The 21,111-nt window shown below is 52.3% G+C and overlaps 1 long non-coding RNA gene across 2 annotated transcripts in view; it reads left to right on the forward strand.

The window, feature by feature from the left end:
• The window catches only part of LOC105703058, a 29,832-nt gene extending 11,746 nt beyond the window's left edge, over window positions 1–18,086 (forward strand). Inside the window, exons 2-6 of one of the 2 annotated variants that reach the window (XR_001104340.1) lie at window positions 13,648–13,752; window positions 14,710–14,934; window positions 15,147–15,762; window positions 15,837–17,605; window positions 17,704–18,086. This is a non-coding gene — a long non-coding RNA (uncharacterized LOC105703058). Of the gene's footprint in view, window positions 1–13,647; window positions 13,753–14,709; window positions 14,935–15,146; window positions 15,763–15,836 lie in introns of both variants that reach the window. The other variant, XR_001104339.1, reaches the window with a different exon arrangement.
• Window positions 18,087–21,111: the final 3,025 nt, after the last annotated feature.

Raw genomic sequence — 21,111 nt, forward strand, 5'->3', positions numbered from 1 at the left:
CCGTGCAGGCAATATTGGACCAAACGTAGTCGCCCGTCGTAGCGAGAGGGTTAATGGGAGAGATGTAATAAAGAGAAGGGTATATTATAATTGCGCATTGTTGGAAATGGGGGTGCGTAGAAAGGAAAATGGGACGGCTGGATAACGAGATAGGAGAAGAAGGGAAACGTGAAATCGTGATAAAAGCGATAGAAAAGCGATAGGAAAGCGGGCGACGAGAGACGTAAAAGGGCCTTATCTCGGGGGCCCGTAACCTTATCCGAGTGACCTTGCGAGCCGAGGAAGGAAACGGAGCTTTCCCAGGTCCCTCCGGGAGCGAAACTCGATCCGGGGAAAAGAGCGATCGGCACTTCGGGGGGAGATTTAAAATTTAAATGTCCTTTGTGGACGCGCGGCCGCCGAGTTAAAGCTCTTAAATGGCCGGGAGTGACGTCAGGGCCGGCCGTTCCAGTGGGACCAGTTTAGGGCCCCGCAAATTGCGGGTTCTCGGCAGTTTAGCGACCGTATCGCGAGAATTCGACCCGTGAGAAGCGCACTTCTCGCCTCTGCGCGCATGCGCCCGCGCTGCGGTTAGACCGCCGGTGCCAATTTGCGAACGCGGTCCCGATAGGAGAGGCCAACCCTCTCCCGAGGGGCAGAAAGCGACGGCCAAGACTTTAAGATCGAGTAGGGGGTGTTAAGGCGAAGTGAAACACGTCGAGGAAGTTGGCCGACGTCGATTCTCGAGACGAAGCAGTCCGCGAAAAGGTGCAATGGGAGAATCCGCGACAGGCCCCGGGTCTTACGATACTTCGGCGACCTTGAACTTCGGGGCCTTATGTCGATGGGGCCCCTGGTTGGGCTTTGGAATCCATTTCCGCGGTCGCGGGACCATGGACGCGCCTCCACGTGGGCCCGGGCCCACGGCGGAACGAAAGGGCCCCTTTTAGAGACGAAGCAATCCGCGAATAGGTGCAATGGGAGAATCCGCGACAGGCCCCGGGCCTTACGATACTTCGGCGACCTTGAACTTCGGGGCCTTATGTCGATGGGGCCCGTGGTTGGGCGTTGGAATCCGTTTCCGCGGTCGTGGGACCATGGGCGCGCCTCCACGTGGGCCCGGGCTCACGGCGGGCCCTCGGATAGGGTCCGGATCGGGCCCCTTCTCGAGACGAAGCAGTCCGCCAAAAGGTGCAATGGGAGAATCCGCGGCAGGCCCCGGGTGGGGCCCCGCGGGCCTTACGACCGCGCGGCGGTGCGGTCGCGCGGTCGACGACCACGGCCACGCAACCTCGTGGGCCCGTGGGCCCGTGGGCCCGTGGAACCGCATTCCATTCGGCCGCGGCCGTCGGCCGACGTCGCGAAAAGGACCGAGAAGGGAATCGGAATAAGTCGATCGGGCCCTCTAATCGAAACGAGTCTTCCTGTCGGCGGGGCCAGCCTTGGGTCAGCCTTGGGCCAGTCTGGGACCAGTCTCGGGCCCGACGGGCCCCGATGCCGCTCCTCGTAGACGGGATTAGCTAAGTCCGGGGCATCCGGTCGTAATTAAGAACTCATTGGACCGATCGGGCCCAACGCCGATTGGGCCCCGCGGGTCCTATTCCGCGACGCGCTCGATTTAATGACTCGCTGCGTAAATCAATGTTAACCCCCTCTTCCGTGCGGCCGACTCGGTTGTTTTAGCCCTTTTTCCTCGCTGCGCCCTCGGACGCACGCACGGGGCCCGTCGGGGCCCGTCGGGGCCCGTCGGGGCCCGTCGGGCCCCGCGTCGAGTCGCGCGCGATACACGACGTTTCTCACGGTGATAATTATCACCGGGGAACCTCGTGGAACCGACGCCGAGGCGTCGGCCACGTTGTCGGGTAAACGATCGATCATTGTCGTCGCGACGCTGTCCCCCCCTCCCTAGGGCCCCCTCGTTGGGCCCGACGATACTTCCCGTCTCGTCTTTCTCAATCGTACGGCTACTCTCTCGCGAATTGCGCATCTTGGGGGGCAAATTATGCTCTTAAGGATTTTATTCTCCGATGCCGGACATTTCCAGGGACCTTGGTCGAATGAGGCCCAAAAGGCCCATGAGAACCTCGCCAGGCCCTGGAGACGCGTTCGAAGACCTATCAGGTGTAGCCTTACACTTAGCGCTCGAAATTAGCGCGACGAGGCCGCGGTCGTCGACGCCGTTAAAAGGGGCCCGAAATCGGTGGGGCCCCGCGAGCGGGCCCAAATAAATTAATTAATCCCGAGAATTCCCTAACGACCCGCGCCTCTCACCCTCGCAAGGGGTTCGGATTCGAATTCGGAAGTCGCGAACGGAGTAGGGCCCCGAAGTGGGCCCACACGGCAGTCCCGGAGAAGGCCCAACTCCTTCCTCTTCCCTCGTTCTTTCCCCCTCTACCGAGCTCGGCCGGCAGATTTATCATTTCATAACTCAGCGGCCCATAAGTGCACCTTGCGCCTCGGGGCCCCCCCGCGGTGCGGATTCCGCACGCGCCGAAGACGTCGCCGGTTGTTTCCGGCTCGGATGAAAAATCCGACTTTGGGCCCGATTCGACGGGCCCAGGGTAATGGAAACGGGGGAAGTCGGGATGCACTTCGGTGCAGCGCAATGCAGCGAAGCAGTGAATCACCTTGCGAAGGTGGGCCGGCGGTCCACGGGCAGGAATGCATACGCACACGAGTGCACGCGGGTGCATTCCTCGCACGCACACCCTGACGGGGCCGCATACCTCCCTCCTCCTCGTCTCGGGCCCCCTCCGAGGGCCCGACGCACCGGAGACCTTTAAATCCGCTGCACTTCTTGCCGCGGGAACTCCTCGCGCCAGATCGCGTCCGATAGTGCCGCCATTTTATTTGCGGCGGGAGGGGGCTAACTTAGACGATAAGAGACTGGGCCCGGCAATGGGCCTTATCTACGGGGAGGATACCGAAGTCATTAGTTCGTACCTATTTGGATGGGGTGGTAGGGACCAAGTCATGCGATCGAGACTTGGGTAGTTTAGGCGATGATGAGATGGGTGGAAGGGGGTTTTGGGCCCGATATTTGGCGAGAATGCTGGTCCCCTCGTGTTTGGTTCGGGCGATTGCTAGTCAATGGGCCCAATCCGCGGAAACGATCCTGGGAGCGTTCGGTCGGGTTCGGTAGAGGTGACCAGGCCCCGTCGGGCCCCGCAGGGTCCTGGGTGGGTCCTTGGCGCCCGCTGCGGCGCTGGGCCCACTCCCAGTGATTCGGGATTCGGCCGTCTCGGGAGCCGCGTACCGGTCCAGGACGGGCCCCGCCAGGCCCCGCCGCGCCGCGGGATGCCTCCTCGTCCAGCATCCTTTAATATCTCTCGCCGCCCTTTGCCGGGTCCCGTCTCCGGCCCCTCCGCTCCCCGCTCGATAGCATCTCGATGGAATGCCTTCGGGATAGGTACCTGCCGAGGAACGGGGAACGGGCCCTTTCGCTTTCGTTCCCGCGGGCCCCGAACAGGGGCCCGCGTTCCCATCGCCTCGTAACTGGACCAGTCATCCGCGCGACGAGAGCCACCCCGTCCCGATAGCGCGATCCCTTATCGGGGAGCGGGCCCATCTCGCAAAGGGGCCCTACCAGACTCCGCCGGACCCAATTCGAGGACCCCTCCCTTCGCGAGCCACTCCCGGGGGAACTCTGCGAACCCCGCCCGACCTTTAACCCCACGTCAAACCCAATTCCTTCCCCGGCCCATCGGGCCCCGTCGCCGGTACCGGGCCCAAAGTTGTCCCCTGCATTCGGCACTCGGGCGACGGGTCCCCGATCGTTCCAAGGAACGCGCGCGTTCCAGTTCCCGGTTCATACGTGCGCGTTCCCGTTCTCATTTCCGACATGCAAATGCCCTCGCCCGGGGGGGAAGAAGGAATGGGCCTTAGGGCCCATTCTTGGCCCGGCGAGCGAGACACCTACCCGTCGACGTGGTGCTTTTCCGTGGGGTCCGCGTCGAGGAGGCGCGCTGCACTTTCCCTCGGGTCCGGCGGCCTTTTGACGACTGAGGGCCCGTAGTCCCAGAAACCTCGGCGGACCCACAGGAACCCGCGGGAACCCGGGTTACCGCGTCGGGCCGTGACACACCTACGAGCCACGCATGGGTGGGATCGGTTAGAGTTAGAGACCCTTTACGACTCCACCGTGGACGCATCGTGTGGGTTAATTTGTGCTCGTGCGTGCGTTTGTAAGCCCGTCGTGCGTATCCGACCCGCAGGCTCGGGAAACCGGGAAAACCGGGAAAACTCGTCGCTGCCCGACCCTAAATCCCTTCGTTTCGTTTCGGTGGGATTCCAAGGTTAGGGGATGGGACCTCTGTCGACGAGCGGATCGCCGCCATGTTTTTTTTACGACCTTTCGGACACGATCTCAGGGCTAATTGAACATTTTCCCAGCCGGAGGATAAAGCGGAAGTAGAGGTAACATACAGTGTTTGGTGGGTATACCTTGCATTTACTTATGGAAATTGGTTTTCACCTGAGAGGAGGCTTTTCCGTACATTTTGGGACCAACCGGCTAGGCTTTCCAATTTTCTGTTTCAAGCGGCGTCGTTTTGGAACGGTTGCCGTGGAGACGGAGCGAAACTAAAGCGTCGTTTTGGAACGGTTGCCTTGGAAACGATGCGAAACCAAAGCGTCGTTTTGGAGACGGAGCGAAACCAAAGCGTCGTTTTGGAACGGTTGCCTTGGAAACGGGGCAAAACCAAAGCGTCGTTTTGAAACGGTTGCCTTGGAAACGAAGCGAAACCAAAGCGTCGTTTTGGAGACGCAGCGAAACCAAAGCGTCGTTTTGAAACGGTTGCCTTGGAGACGGAGCGAAACCAAAGCGTCGTTTTGGAACGGTTGCCTTGGAAACGGAGCGAAACCAAACACCATGGGGAGGTGCTCTCCGTATCCTGGCCGGTAGCCCTCGCTCTTTCCTCGGTGAACCCGAGATTAATCGCTCGTGGAAAAAAGGAAACGAGCGACGTGCCCGTGGGACCGGTACCTGTTTTGGGCCAGGTATGGAGGATGCATTCCTCGAGTGCTATTCCACGTGGACCTTCACCCGATATCGTTGTCTCCTCGAAACGCAACGCCCCGGGACACGAGGAAACGCGTCGTTACGTCTTGTCGCCATATCACGTTTAATGTAATGAAATTTAATGAAACGCAATGAAATGTAATTATCTACCGCGGTGTATAACGATGTAACGTTTCAAGGTTGCGCCGTTACTCCACCGTCTTTCCGTTTCACGATTACGTTACGCGCGTTATGCAACGTTATGTGATTGCGTCTGCGCAGTTACGCCGTTTCGGGTTCGCGTTTCATCGGGATCAGTTCGGTTTTCTCGATATACGATTACGCTGCGGGATTGCGCGTTACTCCACTGTATTTTACGAGTTGACAGTCTTTCCGTTTCACGATTATGTTACACACACCACGTTATGTAACGTTACACGGTCCCCCGGGAGCGCATCCGCGTCGTTACGGGTTCGCGTTTCGTCCGAGGAAACCGGCGAATCGGTCGGCCCAGCCTTGCGGGTAGTAAATCCTCAGGATGATTAGAGGTCGGTGCCGAGACGAGGCTTGTTACCCCAATATGGTATTCAATGGAGAACGAGAGGAACAACGAGAGGATTACTCCTCGCGAGTGCCACGGGCAGTCCGTTCCTCCGTCAATGGCATCGGTTCCTGGTTACTCCTTTAACACGCATTTCGTGCCGTCATCTATTTAACCATCTCGCATCTCGTATATTCCACTTTTCTCCGATCTCGATATACCAAATCATTCGAAAATTCCACCACCTTAACGGCACGGCCTTAAGGAAGGTCCCGCAACTCCGGAAATTTCATCTCTCCCTCGTGTTCATTAATAATTTTAATTATTCTCGAGATAGGAAAAATTTCCACGGGGCTCGGGACCTCCCTTAAGGCATCCAAATTGACCTGGAAGGATTTCAAAGGATTTGGTGCACCCAATTCAGAGGAGAGGGATAAACGATTACTTTAGAGATGCTACTTTCGTGTCATCTTAAGGGCTGCTTTTGTTTTGAATAATGTCTATATCTAATCAAAATCGGTCCTGGGGAATTTAGGTGGAAAATACGAACTCTCGGTCTTACGAATTTATAGGTTAGGGACGCGATGCAGTAAGAAGAGCCACTTGTCGGTATAGGTTAGGAATCGCGTCTCGAGGTCGCCGGTGGGAACGAGCTCGTAATATCGATAAACGCGAAACGTGTCAGGGAACAATCGAATGCTTCGAGGACGACTAACGCTCCCATAAACTATGCAAAATTACGGCGGGAAGCGGCCCGTTTATCGTAGCCGCGCTTCTAAACGGTGCACTCGAGGAAGGCCGGTTTGCGATGCGTTTACGTCCTCGTAGAAGTAGAAAGGCGTCGTTAAAAGGCTTTTTTAATCATGAGAAAATCACTAGAGGGTGTTGTTTCCCTAAACGGCCGAGACGCAACGATTTCCCCGCAAAGAACCAAGCTAATCAGCTGATGAGTAACCCTTTGAACAAGGAGGCGTTTCGACATACGGGCGAAATTCCTCTGACCGTGCAGGGGATATTGGACCAAACGTTGGGCCATAGGGTTAACTAATCGTTGCTCGTTCTTAGCAATTTTTTTTCTTGCCCCATCTTTCGAGGTCCTGAGGTAAATAACGCGATTCCGTGGCGGAACGAGGGCTAGACGAATGTGCAAACGGTATGCGATGAAAAATGCCACACGAAGCGCATTCTTTACGGCGACCGAAGCCTTCTCGTGTTCTCGCCGATTGCGCTTAGGACTCTCTTTGAATTTTCGGAGGTGCTTATCGGCGTCACTTCGAGCTTGCTTTGGGTTCCTATATACTCCATTCTGTTAGTGGGTTCAATTCATTTCAAGTCTACTTCGAGTTCACTTTGAATTCGCTTTATTAAAAAAAAATTAACCCTTGGCTACTAAGAGCGTCTAAAGGCGACCGACGTTTGGTCCAATATCCCCTGCACGGTCAGAGGAATTTCGCCCGTATGTCGAGATGCCTCCGTGTTCAAAGGGGTAAATCCCTTAATATTCACCTCGAATCCGTTTTTTATTACCGAGTTCACTTTGAATTCGCTTCGAGTTCTCCTTTAACCTTTTGCCGTACAAATTAACTCTGGCTACTAAGAGCGCCTATAGGCGCCCGACGTTTGGTCCAATATCCCCTGCACGGTCAGAGGAATTTCGCCCGTATGTCGAGATGCCTCCGTGTTCAAAGGGGTAAATCCCTTAATATTCACCTCGAATCCGTCTTTTATTACCGAGTTCATCTCGGGTTCGTATTGGGAGTTAGTTTCGAGGGGTGAACCCTCTCTCCTCTGTTCTTGCCACCCGACCCCCTCCCTTCAGCGCCACGCCGTGTACGGAAAGTGGAGCGAGATAGTAGAGACAATCGCGACGACAGGAGGGAATTTAAATTCCTCGCTCGGCACTAAGGAAATTCCGAGGACGTGGAGGTCGTCCGATTGCACGCCGATAGCCAGACACCAAGGGGAAGTGCAACTCGAAGGAATCCGCAACCGAATTGGAAGTAACCACGGTGTCGTTTTCGCGGAGTTGCACCTCCAGGCACGTGAGCGGACTTTAAATGGACTCCTTACCTGGCGTAAAGAAATTTTCAAAAGCAATTTCGAGCCCTCCATTAATTTAGGGACCCATGTATGTGCACTAAATATCTAAGTAACGAGGGATAAAAAATAGAGAAGAGGCCAATTGGGTGACGGTTTGGTCATACCTGGATATAGCGCGTTACCGAGAGGAGAACTCCGATTCCGTCGAGACCGTCACCCACGCGATGACGTTTCCCGTCGTCGGGCCTTTAACTTTATAACCTCCAGTCGAATCCTCGATTCGACTCGCCAGCTGAGGCCCGAAAATAACGTCTGGCTTCCTTCTGTCTATTCTTAACATCTGGTGACTCTTCATCGCAAGGAGGGTCTTTACTTTCATGACTTTCGGATAGCAGAGTTTCTGCACCTCGGCGGGGGAATGAGGCCGGAAGTTGTTGGGAGGAGCTGGGGATTCGCTTAATCCTAGGTGATTAATTCGTTAAATGATTTGCGATACGAGTTAATCATCATCTCACGCTAAGGAAGATAAGTTATGGCCAAGCGATTCGCTCAACCCGAGAGAGGGGTCCCATATGAAAAAGGCCCACGTGGCGATCGGGCCCTATTTGCGTTACTCGCCTTCAAACACAATTTTCAATCGTAATTTTGTCCAAGATAGAAAAGTTATCCATGGGGCCCGACTCGAAATCGGGCCCAAATGGCGAATTTTAAAAAGTGCACGTGGCGGATCTTTAAAAGCGCACGTGGCGAATTTTTAAAAACGCACGTGGCGAATTTTGAAAAGCGCACGTGGCGAATTTTTAAAAACGCACGCGGCGAATTTTGAAAAGCGCACGTGGCGAATTTTTAAAAACGCACGTGGCAAATTTTGAAAAGCGCACGTGGCGAATTTTTAAAAACGCACGTGGCGGGAATAACGAAAATTGTCTTTGAATCGTAATTTCGTAGAAGATAGCCAATTTATTCATGTCCAAGCGGGGCCCGACTGGAAAACGGGCCCAAGAGTGGAATTTCGAAAGCGCACGTGGCGCGAATAGTGAAAATTGTCTTTGAAAGAGTAATTTCGTTGTAGATAGCCAAGTTATCCATGGTCAAGCGGGGCCCGACTGGAAAACGGGCCCAAGTGGCGAGTTTCGAGAAGCGCACCTGGCGATCGGGCCCCGTTCGCGTCCACTCGGCTTAAAAGACTCTTCCGTCTCCTCCACCTCTCGGGAGGGAGCGAGAGGAGGATGGATCGTTGAATAAAAATCCGCAGCTGCAGTTTCGCGCAGTCCCGGTGCCCCCTTTGTGCTCGGGGCACGGGCTAGACTTTTGTTCCCCGTTCATTGTGGGCCCGTGCCATGGGCCTGACTTTCGATCGAAAGGAATCCCCCTCCACCCCGGGCCGAAAGAACGGGAGTTTACGCGAGTGCGTGACTTTTATCCGATATATTCCGCCGGCGGTTTCCTTCCGCATTGCCGGGTGGTCGTTGGGCCTTATTCCCGTCGAAGTCCCCGAACTCTGGGAATTAATTTCCACCCGACGTCGCGCGTTAATCTTCCACCGGCGCGGCCACTTAAGGTGGACGCGCATCGACTTTAAGCCGCTTTGGGCCGTCCTTCGTGGTGGAGGGAGAGGAAAAAAAAAAAAAAAAAGAAAAATCAAAGTATCGACTCCCGTGCTCGCCCGTCTCTATCGATTTGTCCTTGGCCATTCGAGGATCCTCTCGTAATGCCCGGCTTGACTTTTCGGCATTTATTAAATGCGCCCCAGGTGGGCGGAGGTTAAAACAATACATGGAAAGCAGTATTTCGAAAGAACGCATCGTTAACAATTTTTCTCCCTTTAAGTCGAGATGAATCGGTTCATTTTTAGAGATTCGGGGATTTTTTTTAGTAAACCGAGGCCCACGACATGCCCGATATTTCTCAAAAGCGCCGCTAGGGGCGCGCGGGTGGAAAGAATAACCCACCCACGACAATTATTCTCAGTTTTGCCCGGTTTAAAAAATATCTAAGTGATAAAAATCCCCATCGTGTCGCGTCTAAACAAATTAATTACACTTTACCGTTTCTCCCGTTGCCATAAACAATATATACAAGTTCTGAAATCCACATGACGCAGGCCTGAGTTCCCGAAGCGGCGCTAAATGCCGCATGGTCGATAATTCCAAAAGGGGCCAGGTAAAAGATCCACGAAAATGACGTGAAATTATCCAGAACCGAGGGTCCCTTTCTCCCGGGTGAAAAATGAAAGGGAAAGACGTAAGGAAAATTGCGAAAGGGCGATGCCGAGGCATTTCGTCGCGCGTCGGAGACGAAAACGCCTCGAGGCAGCCTGGGATGGGGCAAAAGACGTTACGCCTCGTAAGGGAGATCCTTTACCATGACAATGAGACATCTGCTTGGCACGAGCTCCCAGAGGGTGACGGGGATCAGCCCTCATCCCTTAACGAAACCTAGTTTCCTTCCCGCGGCCCAGCCGGCGACGATCTTGGACCTCGCAATTGGGGAGGAAATTATAAGGGTTTCCTTTCCTTCCTTCGGAGAGGACGCACCTGGTCTCGTTTCTGCCCCGATGGCCCCGAATTATTCCATGGGGTACCCCCCATCCCCGTGTAATCGAATTTCCCTTCCCCAAGCCGCGGTTAAAAGTAAAAATAAATATTAAATTTTTAGATATTCCGCAATCGAACATCAAATTAAAGAAAATCCCAAAAAGGTGGAGTGGCCTTGTCGAAGTTAAACTTCAACGGAGGGACGAAGAAACGTGGACTGTCTCATTTTTCTTATTATTACAATTTATTTAAAATCGAAGTAAATTTACATTTAATTTTATTTTATATTATATTAAATTTCCGCCTAGGAAAGGAGCTTGAGGGGGGGGGGACGCATTGGTTATAAAAACAGCACACGGGGGTTGAAGTGGGAAAGGTGCATCGGAATGACGCATAGGTAAATAAATGTTGATGAACAAGGTGGCTCGAGAGTCCTGAGAGAGGGCTCGTCTGGCTTAGGGTGATATGGGGCCCCATAGGGCCCCGTGGGGCGAGAGACCCTCGCCGTCCCCTCTAGGGACCCAATTCCCACGCGAACGAGCGGGATGCGCATGCGCCTCGGCTAGGCGCTCGTTATTACTCGCGGGGATAAGCAGATGTCGCCAACGTCGGTTGGGTATGGACTCCGCCCTATCGGGTGGATGGGCGTCGCGATAAGGGCGTCCCTCGCCTACATGGGAATCCCTAGGGGGGTCCGCGAGGACGCGAATCGCATAAGTAAATTCGACATAACCTCTATGTGTCGCGGATGTATTAAAAGATGGTGGGATCTACGAAAAAAAAAAAAAAAAAATTGATAAAAGCCATTTAAAAATTGTACAACGGAAATTGGTATTCCGCTTTACATGTGAACTGGAAAAGATGCATACTTGAAGGTGAGCTAATGAAAGATGGAGTAAATTCGACATAACCTCTATGTGTCGCGGATGTATTAAAAGATGGTGGGAATGGATGTACGAAAAAAAAAAAAATAAAAATAAAATTGATAAAATCCATTTAAAAATTGTAAAACGGAAAATGGTATTCCGTTTTACATGTGAACTGGAAAAGATGCATACTTGAAGGTGAGCTAACGAAATTTCTACGGTAATTTTCTACGGTAAACCACGTGGGTTTATGTAATATATAAACGTGGAAAAACGAGGAGGATTCAGCTATCCAGTTAGTACGAAGACCAGTGGGCCGGCAACTGGTCGTCTGGCCTCCAATTTGCGGCGCATGCAAATGGGATTTTCTAAGGTAAACCACGTGGGTTTGTGTAATATAAAAACGTGGAAAAATGGGAAATTAGTCAACCTTGGGTCGCAAAGCTCTTACGTCGCGAGGAGGAATCAGCTATCCAGTTAGTACGAAGACCAGTGGGCCGGCAACTGGTCGTCTGGCCTCCAATTTGCGGAGCGAGCGGTCGTGGGCGCCTCGCCGCTTCCGACGGATATATATTCGGCGTTGAAAATTGCCAATTGTCTCAATGGAACCCGACTCGGCCGCATTGTCCCGCGGCGCGACCGAGTCGCCCGAGGGAACCGCTGCCCCGGAAGTCCCGGGGGGCCTCGCGGCGCCCCGCGATCAGCGCGCAGGCGCGGAGGAACCCGGTGCCAGAGAACGACTTTGCCGCGCGCCGTAATATCGGCGAGCGCGCGTTTAACGGCCGCGTCGTAAAGGAAAGAATTCCTCGACCCGGGATCCCCAGGAGTCGGAGGCGCGATTACGAGGAGCCAGCGACTTGGGAAATGTGCCAGACCGACTTTCAGGACCCGGTTACGACGATTTGAATCACCGTAGCCCGAAAGTTCGCGGTGTAAGATACAAACATTTGTTCATAGATTATTTTAAAATTTCTTATTTAAAATGAAATTTCACGAAGGACCTTCCTTACAATCCACATATGCACGTTGTAAAGTTCAAACATTTGTTCATATATATTTTAAAATTTTGTTATATAAAATGAAATTTCACGAGGGACCTTCCTTACGGCCTCCATATTCACGTTATAAAGTTCATACAATTATTCATAGATTTATAAACAATTTCTTCTAAAAAATGAAATTCCCTGAAGGACCTTCCTACACGTTCTAAAGTTCATACATTTGTTCATAGATATTTAAAAAATTTGTTATATAAAATGAAATCTCACGAGGGACCTTCCTTATAGCCTCCACGTTCACTTTGTAAAGTTCAAACATTTGTTCATAGATGTTTTAAAATTTTGTTATATAAAATGAAATCTCACGAGGGACCTTCCTTATAGCCTCCACGTTCACTTTGTAAAGTTCAAACATTTGTTCATAGATGTTTTAAAATTTTGTTATATAAAATGAAATTTCATGAAGGACGTTGTAAAGTTGAAAAAGATTCTAAGAAAGGTTTGACGTCCCCTTAAACCCGCTCATAAGATCCGCAGTTGATAATTCCCGTGACGGAATTAGAAGTAGGTAATGTCGGAAGTCATCTGGTGGAGGAGACGCGGCACGCGCCTCGTGTCCTCGACTCGTAACGACGCTCGTAGCAGTCCCTTTGATATCCCCCCTGCACCTTAGGGACGTGTCGCGAGGGAGCGCCTTATGTTCAAGACGGTTGCTCTCGCGCGGCCGTTCCGCAGCGGTTGGGACCCGCCGGCCGGAAACCCGCAATTCGGCCGCTCGTTGGTACACCCTTCGGCCTAAGGATCGCGAATTGCGCGAAACCGCGTCACGCTGTCGAGTCTGCTTCGCCATCTTGCCGCCAGAGGGAGGCAAAGTGGCGCTACGTTAAACTAGAAATCCAGGCACCCTCTTGGAAGGACGAAACTAACGAGCCGCTTCCTTTCAATTGTCCCACGAGGTCGATTATTAACTTTCCGCTCTAACGGAATTTCCTCGAGGGAAACTTGTACCACGGGAAGGTAATTTGGAATTTTTTTTAATTCTTTAAGGTGATATGAAAGGGTCATGTATGTATGTAAAATAGTATACAGATGTGAAATTGAATTTTGGCGAATAACTTTCGACAGCAAGCGCTGGTTAAGTGAAACGACTCCTTTTTTTTTTTTCTTTTCCTAACCTCACCTTTGTTCCATCCGCTCACCTTGCCAGGTTATTAACACCGTGCCGTGCGCTCTCCTTAACCTGTAACTAGTTCCTATTCTTGGGCTCAATAAATAACAGCGACAACGGCGATGGCAACGATAACCTTTCATGGATGAGGGGCGTTTCACGCCTCGTGCTTCGGTAGCGACTCGGCGCGTCCACTTCCTCAAAAGTAACGCCATGTATTCCAGTTCAGAGAAAGGTTTCAAGATGGCCGCCGCGGCCCTCGTGCTTCGTCCCCTTGTATATCGTATCTTTTATATTTATATTATAAAGTTTGAAACGATTAGGTACATTCCAGTTAAGATAAAAGGTTTAATATTTATATTGTAAAGTTTGAAACGATACAGTACATTCCAGTTCGGATAAAAGTAAGAGATCGCGTTTGCGCGGCAATGCAAGATGGCCGCCGCGCGTCCCTCGTGGTTGTCCCCTGCCCTTGCAACGTCTGGAATCTAACTTTAAGCCCCATCCCTTTATTTCCAGATCCATGGACACCCTGGCAGGTCCTTAAGAAGCGGCGGGCTTGAAGTAAACATTTCGTCGTCGGCCGGCAGCAAAAGGCTCCTGGACGCCATTCCTCGGTTCGCGGTGAGTGTTCCTCGTGTTTCCCTGTTTTTCCTTTGACTGGTCCCGCGCGAGGTCGAGTCGCTCCCGGAATGTCGGAGAGATGTGTTTAAACGTAAACAGAAGCCTGAACGACTCGACGCCGAAAGAGGCGACTCGTGGGAGCATTTTCGGCCGTTTAACTTCGAGCCGCTCTCAGAGAGGGCGCCACTGCGCCGTTAAGGAGGTATGGAAGTGGCGTTGAAGAGGTTTCTTTTATGAAGCTTTTCTTCCAACTGGGCATACCGAATCGTTTCAAACCTGAAAATATGAACATGGAGGCTACGAGGAAAGGTCCTGCACCCATAAAATTTCAATTTTTTTAATAATTGTTTATGGGTACTTTAAAAGTTCTTTATAATACCGGGGTGATAATGGCCAAAGGTGACTCCGAAAGGCCATCTCGGGTGAATACAATAACTCATTCGAAGTCGAGACTTCTTTTCGGAATCACGGGTCTGCCTACGGTGCACCGATAGGTTATTGTCTTCGGAAGCGTTAAAGGCGTCAGAGGTTAGGTCAAACAATGGAGTTGCATATCTCTCTCTCAAGATGGCTACACACTTTACGATAAATCCCAGCACTTTGTCTTGTGTTCTCCATAAGTTATTACGGGTTTTAACCTTCAATTAGACCGTAAAAAGCGTAATAACTTTCTTGATACCCTGACATACGTATACATCGTATGTAAGGGTAAATCCCCTTAAGGTGATACGAAAGTGTGTGGTGTGTAAGGTGATATGAAATGAACAAACCACATTGTTTGTCGTATGAAATCGATCAATGTGAAATTAATTCCCAAGGGACGTCGTTTAGTCTGACTTCCGGGTGAGGAGACCCTTCGGCGTCGGGTCCTCGACGACGCCCTGACGGGGGTTAGGAAGAGGGGCGATTTCCGCGTCGGCGTCGCGGGCTCGGTTCGAGGAATCTCCTTGTTTTCAGAGTCGACAAACAACGAGCCGCACAAGCGAGGACGAACAACCCATAAAACGATTTCGAGCTCCCACAGCCGGGGGGCCCGGTAGTCGATTCGCGGGCCCTCTCGGCGTCGGTAACGAGGATTTTGACTCGGCCAGCCTTCGGGGAACTCCGTCTCCGACCTCTCGAAGACGCTTCAAGGGAACGAGCGAATTGATTCTCGGGGAAGACCCTTAAGGTGATATGAAGGTATGAGATAATGAAGGTATAAGATAATAAATGAAGATATGAGGAAAAACCCGATGCTCGTGAATTTTCAATTTTTTTGGTTCTTCTCCGAGATAAATATATTTAAAAAAAATTTTAAATGAAATTTCATGACCATCGCGGTCTTCCTTAGGGCCTTTATGAAATCATGACGATTGAGGTTTCTTTATCGTACGTATATTTGACACTTTCAGATCACCTAGAAGAGGGACGCGCTCCGTCGACCCTCGAGGAGGGCGTTTCCGATGTCGCCGCACTTCCTAAGGAAGGCGAAACGAGGAGAATTAGCGGTATCGTGCCATCCGGACGAAGGGTAACCACAAGGCGGCGAGGAAATCGTTAAGAAGAAGGGGCCGAGGCGCGCTTACTCTAGCGTGGCTCCCTCCTTTCAGGAGTCCTGAACTTCCAGGTCGCCGATCGGAACCAGGAACGGCGACGCCTCGGAAACGGGGATTTCTCTCCGCCTCGGAGGAGAGTCCCTTATCGAGGGCCTCCTGGCACCGCGCAGCGGGCTAGCCATTTCCGTTTCCCGGGGGACAATGAGTCTCTCCGCGGAATGGACCGGGGTTTCTTAAGAGGCTGTGCAATAAATAACCCAGGTCCCGTGGCCGCTTCCTCGAGAGGACCGTGCCTGGGAGACAAAGACCCAGAGACCGACCTAGGCGAGGACGAGGAGGAGGGAAGGCGGGACGCGATCGACGGAGGCGTCGGGACGCACAGGAGACCCCCGGCGTCGACCCGCGCTCGGAGATGGCCCTCTGCCCCTGCAACGAGTACCGGGAATAAGTACCTCGGCGTAATGTCCTCTTGGTAAGACACCAAGCTTACGTGAAACCCACCTCAAACCAGTTCACTGGAATTAAACACATATCTTTCTTTTTAAGGATATTGGACGGAAATGTCGGAGACTTCGATGCATGAGGAGGCAGCGTCTAAGAAGTGTCCTGGCGATTTGGAAATTTGGATATTGGGAAAACCGAGCCGGCGAAATTGAGGTACCGAAACGGTGGCTAAGACAAGTCCCCAATGATTTATTCGCACTTGTGCTCCGCGCGTCCTTGTCCTTCTTTCTTGGTTATGGTCGCGATGGCTTCGATCTCTCGTCGCAAAGGGGAGCCTCCCAGGGGGTTGCGGCGCGATAAACTTCACGCCGTACCCCCCTCGGCTCGTAAAGAAAGAGTTTGCGGCTCGACATCGAATGAATTTCAGCGGTGCGCCACATCCTGTCTACCGGCGACCGCGGCGGCCTCGTCGACGCGATTCGCCGTAGGTGGCTCGATCGACCTGGGGAGAATAGAAACCGTCTTTAAGAGATGATACGATAGAATATGCCATTCAGTACGATACCCAATATAATTCCACGCAACTCCTGCGCATGATTTCGCTTCTCTTGAATTTCGGCACGGATAAACGCGCGTTTGAAATTCAAACGAGGCGGCATCCAAGATGGCGCGCGATTCCCCGTAGGTGGATCGATCGACCTAGGTAGAATAAAAACCCTCTTTAAGAGATGATACGATAGAATATGCTATTTAGTACAATACCCAATATAATTCCACGCAACTCCTGCGCACGTTTCTCTTGAATTTCGGTACTGATAAATGCCGGCGCGTTTAAAATTCAAACGAGGCGGCATCCAAGATGGCGAGCGCGCTTCTCGCGCTCGCCACCAGAGGGCAGGGCGCGTTTTACGGCGTCGAAAACGAGAGGTTCCCGGACCCCGAAAGCACGTAAAACGAGAGGTCCTACCGTGTTCGGTCTTTACCAGCCTCGGCGAGCCTCCGCGCGCATAAAGCTCGGAAATAATAAGCGAGTCGCGGCCGCCTCGGGTTTTTAAGACTCGCGGCGCTCTCTTTTTCGCCCGAGTTCCTTTTTTACTGGCGAAGGAGTCCGCTGGGCGACGGTTTACGACGCGCGGAAGTGGGCTCGCGCCCTAACGCTTCGCGATATAAATCGAGGGTGAGTTGCACGAAGCCTAGAGACCTGACAAACTGCATAAGGTCCTTACCAAACCTAGGGTCCGTAAAAAACGATAGGAACGTCAGGAAGAGATAAGGAAATTCCATGTAACCTTTCTTCTGACTGAAAATCATTGTTTCTTGCAGTCTTATATGACTCGGAGGACGATATCAAGAAACTGGTAGCGTTAAGTGACATGTATTTGCTTCGATATCGACTTATTTTTTATCGGAGTCCTCGATGAGGTCTCGGAGAAAGTAAAAGCGGTCGGCGGGGCTTCCGAGGTCACTCTCGGAGGAGCCTGGAGGAGGCCGTCGGCGGGGCGAAGGGTCGTCGTCATCGGCCCTCGCGGTCGGGGCGCATAATAAAGTGCGCCGGTTCATTAATACTCTCCCGGCAGCGCTCCTCCTCCGCTTCCCGATTCATTGAGCGCGTCTGGTATGCGAGGCCGCGGAGGGTCACGTGGCGCGCCCTGCGTTACCGACCGAGCCGCGCGCGCTAGGCTTCGCGCGGTCGGCGCCAGGTGGCGCGCCGGACCGAGTGTTTATTCATTCTCAAGAAGAGGTGATCGCAACGAGGACACGGTCCGGGTAAGAGAAAAAAACTTGCGCCAAACCCATCCAATTGGGAAAGTATATTTTCCAATGTCATGTCCAGATGGTGGGGAGTAATCGTACGAGAGCAATGACATCAGGTACGTCTGCCATATACGTTTACGTTGTGCGTTGGACAACTTCGTAACACCTTAAGCTGGGTAGTAATATATCGGAAGGTTATTTTTGGGTCTCGAAGTTTGGCTGCTCTCTGGGTTGCGAGGAACGTCTCGGACATCCGGGAGACGCTTATCGGCCGGTAATCCGGCGATACGTTTACTCCTTTGCATCCTGCCGATATGGAACGTCCTCGCGGTGGGCCTGCGGAATTGGTGGTCCGATTTGCCCCTAAGTTGGCATCGAAGCATCAATTCGCTCGATCGGCTTCTACTTTTTTACGACTTTGCGGTAAATATAAGTTTTGCGAGGTATACAAGCCTTATTTATATGTATGTTAGGTTACATGTTACAAAGCAGCTGAAGCAGCTGCTTTTTAGTAGGCTGTTAAACGAGCACGAGAACTTATGTACTTGTAACTTAGGTATAATAAACTGTATAATAATTAATGCAATAAAGCAACTTATTGAACGATAACAATGAGTACGTTTAATTAGACGAGCATGTCTAGCGAACCCTCTAATCGCCTATTCCTGATCCTTGAAAGTCACCAGAGAGAAACTCCGTGCCACCTCCTCGGTTGTCCTATGATCCTGTTAGAAATCGGAAATTTCACCCCCTAAAATTTTTGCTCGGGAGAAACTCCGTGCCACCTCCTCGGTTGTCCTATGATCCTGTTAGAAATCGAAAATTTCAACCCCTAAAATGTATGCCCGGGAGAGGCTCCGTGCCACCTCCTCGGTTATCCTATGTTCCTGTTACAAATCGAAAATTTCAACCCTTAAAATGTATGCCCGGGAGAAGGTCCGTGCCACCTCCTCGGTTATCCTATGTTCCTGTTACAAATCGAAAAATTTCAACCCCTAAAATGTATGCCCGGGAGAAGAAATTTTCNGTAAAAAGACGTGAATTCACGTCAGCGGTACACAGGGGTAAAAAGACGTGAATTCACGTCAGCGGTCCACAGGGGTAAAAAGACGTGAATTCACGTCAGCGGTCCACAGGGGTAAAAAGACGTGAATTCACGTCAGCGGTAACCAGAGAAGGAAAAGACGTGCACCTTCCGATTATTACTTGTTCCGGTCTCTACAAAATTGTTTATACGGTAAAACCTTTACTTCAAACGAGGAGGGTAAAAATCACTTAGACCAGTTTTTCTTCACATTTCACTTTATTTCACATTATTTCACTTTAATTCAATATAATATTTATTCCCTATAAGAAACTCGTCTTTCATTTTCATACAAAAAAAAAAAAAACCCCGAAATTACTTTCCGAACAACCCAATAGTATTTACTGGAAAATCCCAGAAAAATAGAAACCGATAGAGCAGCCATTCGCGAATTCATGCTCGAAGCCCACTTAGGGGCAAACCGGACCATCAATTCCCCAGGCCCACCACGAGGAGGTTGCCGCTCCACAAGGCCCGTCTAGGAGCACTAAACGTCTACCTAGACACCCACCCTGTCACCTCTCAGTCGAGGTGTCAGGATGGGATTTTCTTCGTTCCTTCCCGCGGGAAAGAAACGACCCTTAAACTACGCAACTTACGTAAACTACATAGATACTAAATCTCGCCTAAGACTAACCCACGCGAGAGACTACTTTCGCCGAGAGCAAGAGAAAGGAGTAAGATGAGAGAATTCCAGAAGGGCCAAAAAGACTACTCCGATGCAAAGCAGTCGTTAACGGTGCAGGCGACCGTCCGACCCAAACGACCGCCCGCAACGTCCGCTTCACCTTGTCGGCCGCCAAGGGGAAGCGTGCGTCGCAAAGCGGAGGTTAGGTCGTCCGACCTCGCACGTCGCGGCAAAGCCGCGACATACTGTGCCCCGCCAACGATTGCAGGCTCTAAGACGCGACATCGTCACGCCATCAAACATTACTTTCGCGTTACACAAACCGCGGGGCAAAAGCAGGCGTTAACGAAGCAGGCGACTGCACGACCCAACGACAGCCCGCGCCGCGCGCTTCACCCTGTCGGCCGCCAGGGGGAAGCACGCGTCGCAAAGCGGAAGTCAGAAAGTGCAGCCTGGCACGTAGCCGCGAAGCAGCTACGCACTATGCCCCGCCAACGGCTGCGGACTCTAGTCTCGTTAATACAATCAACGAGGGCAAAATCTAGGCTCGCAAGAAACGTAAGGCAGCTTGCCTCGACTCCAGTGGTCCCTGAACAGACAGGGTACGCACTTACTCTAAAGGGAGTCTTCCTCGGCGTCTCCGCCGAAGAAGACTGAGGATAAGTCGAGGTTCTTCCGTTCTCCACGTGGAAGGGTGCCGGAGGGGGGGACTGCTCCAATTGATCCCGTAACAGCGGGTGGGGTCGGTCTTTGTTATTCCAATGACTTCAATTTCCTAGAAAGTATCGGCGGTAGGGGGATTGGAATTTCTTGGAAATCGGAAGTACTTAGCTATCGTGCCGTCCCTTTTCCAGGTACCTGGATGCCGACCTTACCGCGACCGGTAGTCCCGGAAGGTTTGGCCAAGTGTTGATGTCCCGGCATGCCGCCAAGTGTCGCACCTGGTTGGCGCTGCGGGCGCCTGTAGGGGGGCTGCCGCGTATCTGGAATCTAGCAACGCGGGGCGCAGACCTGTCTACTGCGCGCGCCTTGGAATCCGCGGGCGGTGGGGAGGGGGGCCGACCAATGAGAGGCAAGCGCCAGGTCACGTGACGCGACCGTAGGAAGCGCGCGGGAGCCGAGGGTCCGCCGGCCGTCAAACGCGAACGGGCGGGCCGGAAACTCCCGAACGCCCCCGAGCTCCGCCGAGAGTTCCCGAAGCCGGCGCCGCCGCGTAACGGAGCGCTCGCGCGCCCGTTATACCCCACTGGGGGGATCGCGGCCTCCTCGAAACATTGTATGGCCCCGCGCAAAGCGCCGATACCCTGACCGATTAGGACGTGGGTTGCGCGAACGAAACCCAATAAGGGTCGAAAACCGTCCCCGGGGCTGCGGGGACCGGCAGACTGATCGGGAAACCGTGCGGAATGCCGCAGGGGGATGGAGGCGGTCTCCGGTGTCACAGGGCGCCCGATCGAGCCGGTTCGCGTTTCGGTTCTCGACTTTCCGAGAAGACCTCGACCGACCCTTGGGGACCGCCCTGGTGGTCGAGTTTTTTCCCTGCCCCTCGCTTCTCCTTTTCTCCGGCCCCCGCGACCTCAGCGCCACTCCGGCCCGCCGCGGGAAACGCTCGAAGCTCCCGACTCCTCGCGGAGACGGGGCTTTTAAATCCGACTCTTATCATGTTATTCATACTTTAAAACGTGAATATGGAAACTCTAAAATAGGTCCTGAAACTCCCGAAATTACATTTCTTATAAACTATCTTTAAAATACCTATAAAGAAATTTGAAATTAATTGAAATTCGAGTTTCAGGACCTTCCTTATAGTCTCCGTATTCACGTTCTCCATTTTTACTAACCCTACACTCTCAGCTGTCAAATTGTTCTTTTCAGGGTTGCCAACAATTTACTGCAAAAATCGCGGCAAA

Source organism: Orussus abietinus, unplaced genomic scaffold (genome assembly GCF_000612105.2).
Source record: "Orussus abietinus isolate OABI.00-Male unplaced genomic scaffold, Oabi_2.0 scaffold50, whole genome shotgun sequence".
NCBI classification, from domain to species: Eukaryota; Metazoa; Arthropoda; class Insecta; order Hymenoptera; family Orussidae; genus Orussus; species Orussus abietinus.